This window comes from Canis lupus, chromosome 36 (genome assembly GCF_048164855.1).
Source record: "Canis lupus baileyi chromosome 36, mCanLup2.hap1, whole genome shotgun sequence".
Taxonomy (NCBI): Eukaryota; Metazoa; Chordata; class Mammalia; order Carnivora; family Canidae; genus Canis; species Canis lupus.
In genome coordinates, this window is record NC_132873.1 from 5,234,495 (window position 1) to 5,241,121 (window position 6,627).

General features: G+C 50.2%; 1 protein-coding gene across 3 annotated transcripts in view; it reads left to right on the forward strand.

The window, feature by feature from the left end:
* NHEJ1 (non-homologous end joining factor 1) overlaps positions 1 to 6,627 on the forward strand; it is an 82,356-nt gene that overhangs the window by 39,880 nt on the left and 35,849 nt on the right. The window lies entirely within an intron of this gene.

Here is a 6,627-nt window from a genome sequence, read left to right on the forward strand (position 1 = left end):
TTTCCCACCTGTCTGGCTGGAAGTAGGGAAAAGGGAGCAGGGAATGGAGAACACTGGCCCCCGGGTGGATTTCAGCTGGAGGTGCTGGTCGGGAGAGCGGAGGAGGAGAGGGCAAGCCAGTCCATTGGAGGCTCTCTGGTTGAGGAGGAGGCAGAGAACTGTCCAGATGGGGGGACACAGAAGCAGTGTTAAAAGTCAGGTCAGGATCGACTGGAACTCAGAGGTTCTCAGGCAGCTGGGCTTGAGCAGCCAGGCCTCCCTCAACCCCCATTGATTCCCACTGCTGAGCCACGAGCTACCTCCCAGCATTGTCCCTGACGCCCCCAGTTTCTCCCACTCCCTTCGTAAACCCCGCCGGGCTGTCTCCAGCCTTCATTCCTTGAGCTTGTTCCCTGGGCCTCCCCCCTTCCCTGGGGCGGGTTTAAGGGCTGGGCGGAGCTGTCCGCCTGAATCCCCTGTGGCCCCTTTGGTTCCCGGTTCTATATATATCCCTGTCCTTCTCTGCACAGGGTTTGATACGGCTTTATGGGCATTTCCATCCGCTTCACAGGCACAGCCATCACAGAGGCGTGTTTCACCCGAGAAACCTCAGCGGAGCCTGGCCTGTGGCGGACTCAGTCTGGCCCCCTGAATCAAGGCTCTCTTCTCTTCCTGCCCTCCCCCGTCCCTCCCCCTTCATCTCCCACTACCTACCCCCAAGTGAATAACAGAGCTCTGGGGAGCACTCAGCCTCGTTGGCAGAGAGCATTTTGGAACTCTAGAGACTCGGGGAGAATTCTTTAGTGTCCGTTTCTTTCCTAGGTTAGCCGGGGATGGTATGAACCCTGACTTCTGGTGCAGGCTCTGCCGTGATAGGGCATCCAGGCATTTCACGAAACGAAGGGAACCCAGTGGGTGCTGGCAGGTTCTCTTGAGGCAAATGAAGAGAAAGAAGAGCCTTGATAGAGCCTTGATAGCCTTGGAGGAGCCAACGGGGGCCTGGTGAGGAGGGTCAGGAGCAGAACTGGGTCATATGAGTTTAAAGTGGCAAAGGGACAAGGGTCCTTAAGGCAGTGGGTAGGAAAGAATACTCCCCCAGGGGATTCCTTTTGGCTCAATCTCTGGCCAGGAGATGAAAAGGTGAAAACCGATCTAGAAAGGGAAGGTTTGCGTAGAATAAAGGAGAAACCTGTTAAGTGGGCTACAATTTGCATAGGGAAGCAATAGACACCCCCGCCCCCCATTTTAGGATGTCTAACACCCCCAAATAATCATAACAGCAATCGTGTCTTAATACCTATTGAGTGCCACGCCCTCTGGCTGTTGAATCTTGTTGTTAATCTTCACAACCTTCTGAGGCATTGCTATTTTCCCATGGTACGGAGAGCAAAACTGAGGTTCAGGGAACATGAGTTGCCTCGAGTCACATAGCTAATCGAGAAGTGATGCAGGCAGCCTTCAGAGCCGCGCAGCGAACCCCCCAGCCCGAGCTCTTTCCACTACACCATGCTACCTCCCCGAGGAACCCAGAGGAAGGTGACAAAGCTGATTCCGACTTAATTTGTGGTCTGAATAATGTTTAGTCTCTTTCCGTTATGTAAAACTTTCACGTTTCCACATGGTCTCTAAACCTGACACCTGTGTTTACTTGTGAGTTTCCCTGCCATTCTGGCTGCTTCTATGAGCCTGGGAATTCCCAGGGCACCAGGATGCTTGGCTGTGCCCCATCAAGGATTGGCACATCCGTGCGTGGATCTCTTTGTTACTACCCAGCTGAGCCCAGCGTGGGGGAGAAGGCAGCTCCCTGTTGTCACCTAGACGCCTTCATCCCTGGCTCAGAGACCTCAGTCCATTTGTGACTCTGCTGTCCAGAGTGGCCTGGCTAGGTATTTTCTTTTCCCTGTGATGTTTACTGTTCTTTCGTGGGATTTCAGATTTCCATGATGGTGGAAGGCTTGTAAAATGCAGGGGTGGGGAAGGGTTACTGTGGCAGGAGCCCGGGCCAGGCCAGGTCGAGCCTGCAGCACAGACAGCTTTTATAATGGTGTGCAGGACTAGGAGGCTTGTAAAGGCGATGCAGGCAGATAGGGGGATAAATCATGCAGGCAGTGGGCAGGGTGGTGAGCCGAGGTTAGGAATTAACTTTGTGTTGGATGGAGCCCAGGTTGTGGGATGGGAAGGGAGGCCTCCCCTCTTTGCCTCTCCTCTCAGCTCCCTTCTTTGCCTCTCCTTTCTGTTGGCCGTATTTGCTGCAGGCTGTGACATGTTTGCCCTGGCCCTTCCCGTCCCTGCTCCAAGTTGCCCAAACTAAATCAACAAGGGGGAAGGTACCCCAGCGCAAGGGAGAAAGTCCTTCGTGCTTCTACTGATCAGACTGCTTTGTTTCACTGCAAGTGGGAAATGGAACTAGCTTTCCCCTTACCCCCCCAGAGCCGTGGATGAGTGTGTCCGTCCCTAGTCTAGTTTTTCTGCTTGTTCTCAGGGAGTGTGGCTTTCACCTAGAAAATGGGCTGGAAGGAATCCTCGGGATCATGAAGAAAGCAGAAAAGGCCCTCGCAGCTAGCTATTCCGACACTCCCATGTTGCAATAGGATCTCACTCTACCCGAGCCAGGGTGCAGTCCTTGACTGGCTGCTTTGGGCGGCTGGGGCAAACCCAGATGGTTTCCTTTGGGCATTATACCTCTAATGGCTCCTTTTTCGGGTTGGGCCACATGAACGTGTGCAGGGAGCTGGGGGAGACGCAGAGAGAGGCCACGTGAGTGGTTAGACTGGACTTGGTGTATAAAAAAAGAGAAGCCGAGGTTAGATTTTCTCTGGAGATGGATGCATGTGCATTGGTGGCCGAGTATTCCGAGGCGGGTGCCCAGCGCAGGGACAGTGTTCATATGCCTCTTCAGGTCAGAGTTGCCTCTGTTAGGATGATCTCGGTTGTTCCTTGCGACCCTTCATGTGATGCTTTGTGCAAATTGTGGGTGATCGATGGATGCTTTGGGCACTCTCCTTTGGCTCGTGGCTGGCACCATGTGCTAGGCCTGGGCCCTCTTCTATTCCCAGCTCCCCTTCCAACATCTCTCACCATAAACTGTCCCCCTAATCATCACAGCTTTCAAGTGGACGGCTCAGCCCAAACTAAAGCTGTTGACTGCATTTCTTCCTCCCCAGATCTGTAATAATAGCACTGCCACTTTCCTTTCTAATTAGGCCCTAATTGAAAACCGGTTGCATTTAGACTTTTCTCCTTCTGTTCTCCTTGTTGGTTCTAGTGGCAGAAAAACATTCAGCTGAGGTTTGGGTTTTTCCTTTCTCCCCCCACGACCGCCTTTCTTTTTCTTTTTCTTTTTCTTCGTCTTCTCCTCCTCCTCCTCCTCCTTCTTTTTTTAATATGGTGGGATTCTTTTGGAAAAGCTGTCCCCAGCCTGTTGGAGCCGCACTCACAAACCCCAGCCTTCTCCTAGAAGACCGGGTCTTTTCAAGTGGTTTGCGTTGCACACGTTGGAGGCCCCCAATGCCTGTGACAGTTTCTGTTAATTATAGAGGCTCTTTCCCCCTCTCACATTAGTCAAAGGAGTTTTGTGTGTTTTAACAGCGTTTTTCCCTTGGCTTGAATAAGACTCTGTTCAGACATTTCCTAGGGCTGGTGGGTCAGGAGCACTCCCTGGGACCCGGTAGCAATGTTTCCTTAGTGGCTTCTCTCGGGGCTTCAGAGATTACGGTGGAGGGACGCTTCCTAGGGTGCTTGAGATGTAGTCGTTTCAGGATCATGGATGTAGATCCTACACCATCAAACACTTCTGCAGTATCTGGGCCATAGAGAGAAAACAGGCGTGCACTCGTGTGTGGAGAAGTTCCTCGGGTATCTGCCTCCAGTCTGCTCCTGGCCTCATCCACTCCCTGTGTACGAGTCCCCTTCTTGTCCTTCTTGCCCTTGTTGGGTTGCATCAGAGCATCTCTGGGACCTTGGCTCCTATTCTCTGTTTTGTAGGCCTTGTAAGCATCACCTTTTTTTTTTTTAAGTTTTGTTTTAAGATTTTGTTTATTTATTCATGAGAGACACACAGAGAGAGGCAGAGACACAGGCAGAGGGAGAAGCAGGCCCCTTGCAGGGAGCCTGATGTGGGATACAATCCCAGAACCCTGGGATCACAACCCGAGCTGAAGACAGACATTCAACCGCTAAGCCACCCAGACGTCCCTAAGCATCACCTCTTGTAGGCCTTTGGAGCACTTACGCTGCCATTGTCCTTTGTATTAAGGTGTCATTCTGTCTAGAAGCCCCTGGGAATGACACATCATTCACTTGGCGTGGACCTCGCGAGGCATTCTCACCAGGAATCAGCCCTGGCACGTGACCTGCTTAGGGACTTCTCTGAGAGACCCATCTACCTGTTAGGTGAGGAGAGAGCAGGAGATCATTGAAACAAACAGTATCCAACTAGAAATCCTATGTGGGGCTATATTTCTGTTGAATTTAGGCAGTTTGAATGTAATCGGGGAGGAGATCAGCAGGGTCTCCTGGAGGGAGCTGTAGGGAGGAGGTCAAGAGAGCCCTCACAGGCAAAGTGTCCTTGGACATGTGACTTCTCTTTTTTTCAAAGATTTTATATATTTATTATGAGAGATACAAAAAGAAAAGCAGAGACACAGGCAGAGGGAGATGCAGGCTCCCTGTGGGGAGCCTGATGCAGGACTCAATTCCAGGACCCCAGGATCATAACCTGAGCTGAAGACAGATGCTCAACCCCTGAGCCTGGACACATGACTTCTAATTGCTGGATGATAATCACTTGTCCTGTCGTGGGCTTTCTTCCCCCCCACCCCGCCCCCCCAGAGATCTACTGAGCCATATGTGTTTCTCCTTAAGAATATTTTGCCTTTTAAAAAAAAAAAGATTAAAAAAAAGATTTAATTTTTAAGTAATGTCTACACCCAACATGGGGCCTGAACTCACAACCCTGAGATCAAGGGTCATGTGTTCCACTAACTGAGCCAGCCAGGTGTTCTAAGAATATTTCGCTTTTGAAAATGCTTGTGCTCAGCTCCTGAACTATCTTCCTAGCCTAGAAACCTCCCTGTTTGAGGCATTGATTTTATTTGGTTGAGAACATGGTGGGAGGAGGGGGCACTTGGGTGGCTCAGTTGGTTAAGCACCTGCCTTTGGCTCAAATCTTGATCTCAGGGTCCTGGGATTGAGACCGCTGCTCATGTTCTCTCAACCAAATAAATAAAATCTTTTTAAAAAAGATTTGAGGGGGATCCCTGGGTGGCGCAGCGGTTTAGCGCCTGCCTTTGGCCCAGGGCGCGATCCTGGAGACCTAGGATCAAATCCCACGTCAGGCTCCCGGTGCATGGAGCCTGCTTCTCCCTCTGCCTGTGTCTCTGCCTCTCTCTCTCTCTCTCACTGTGTGCCTATCATAAATAAAAAAAAAAATTAAAAAAGATTTGAGGGACACCTGGTTGGCTCAGCGGTTGAGCACCTGCCCCTGGCTCAGGGCGTGATCCGCGGTCTCAGGATTGAGTCCCACATCAGCCTCCCTGCCTGGAGCCTGCTTCTCCCTTTGCCTACATCTCTGCCTGTCTCTCTCTGTATCTTTCATGAATAAATAAATAAAATCTTTTAAAAAAGATTTGAGAGGGAGAGAGAGACAGGGAACAAGAGAGTAGAGAGAAAGCACGAGCAGACAGGAGAGGCAGAGGGAGAAGGAGAAGCAGATCCCCACTTGGGACTCGATCCCAGGACCCTGAGATCATGACCTGAGCCGAAGGCAGATGCTTCACAAACTGAGCTACGTAGGCGCCCCTAAATAAATAAAATCTTAAAACAAAACAAGAACATGGGAGGGGGATCTTGAGGAGTGATTAGACCAACTGGTTCTGTTCAGGGCTACTCCTCTGAGCTTTGGCGCTTGGAGGGAGAGAATGAACTTCTTTGGAGTATGAAATGGGTGACAGCCTTGATTATGGAAACTCTCATTTTCCTTTTTCTCAAAGTACGGAATATTTGAAGATGCCCTCCGTTCTGGCTGTAGCTTCCCAGGTTTGGCAGGGAATCTTAGGGTCATCCAGGGAAGGTCAGCTAACTCAGTTTCTCTGTGTTTTATAGAAGACAGAGCTAAGGCCTATGGAGGGGAGTCACTTGCTCCTGGGAAAGATAGGGGTGGAGTCAGTAGGGGACTTTTGCTCACAGTTAGAAAAACAAAAGCCTTAGAAGCCCCAGAGTGGCAGGACCTGGCGGCAGAGCACTTCTCTGGAGTCCCAGAAGGAGAACAAAGCCATAGGAAGAGAGTTATGGAAATTCAATGATTATATTTCAAAAAAAAGTTCTTGGATCGGAATTCAAGGAAGCTGGTTCCCCACATGGAGTATAATTTCCCCATTTTCTTCCCGTTTTCTTTCCTGTCTGTCTCCCCCTCCCCAATTTGTTTGGAGTCTGTGCTTCAGCACATATTTGGTGCACCAAATGCAAAACATCTCCCTGCCTTGTGACCACAGAGACTGCAGCGTTGGAAATTCTTCCTGAATTTGCTGACATGGTTGTGCTGTACATTGCTTATATTTTATGGCACACGTTTAACAATATAAACTGTAATATATTAAGGTAAAACATTGAACAAGTGAAACAGAGTCAAAAGATACTAGCGACATGTGT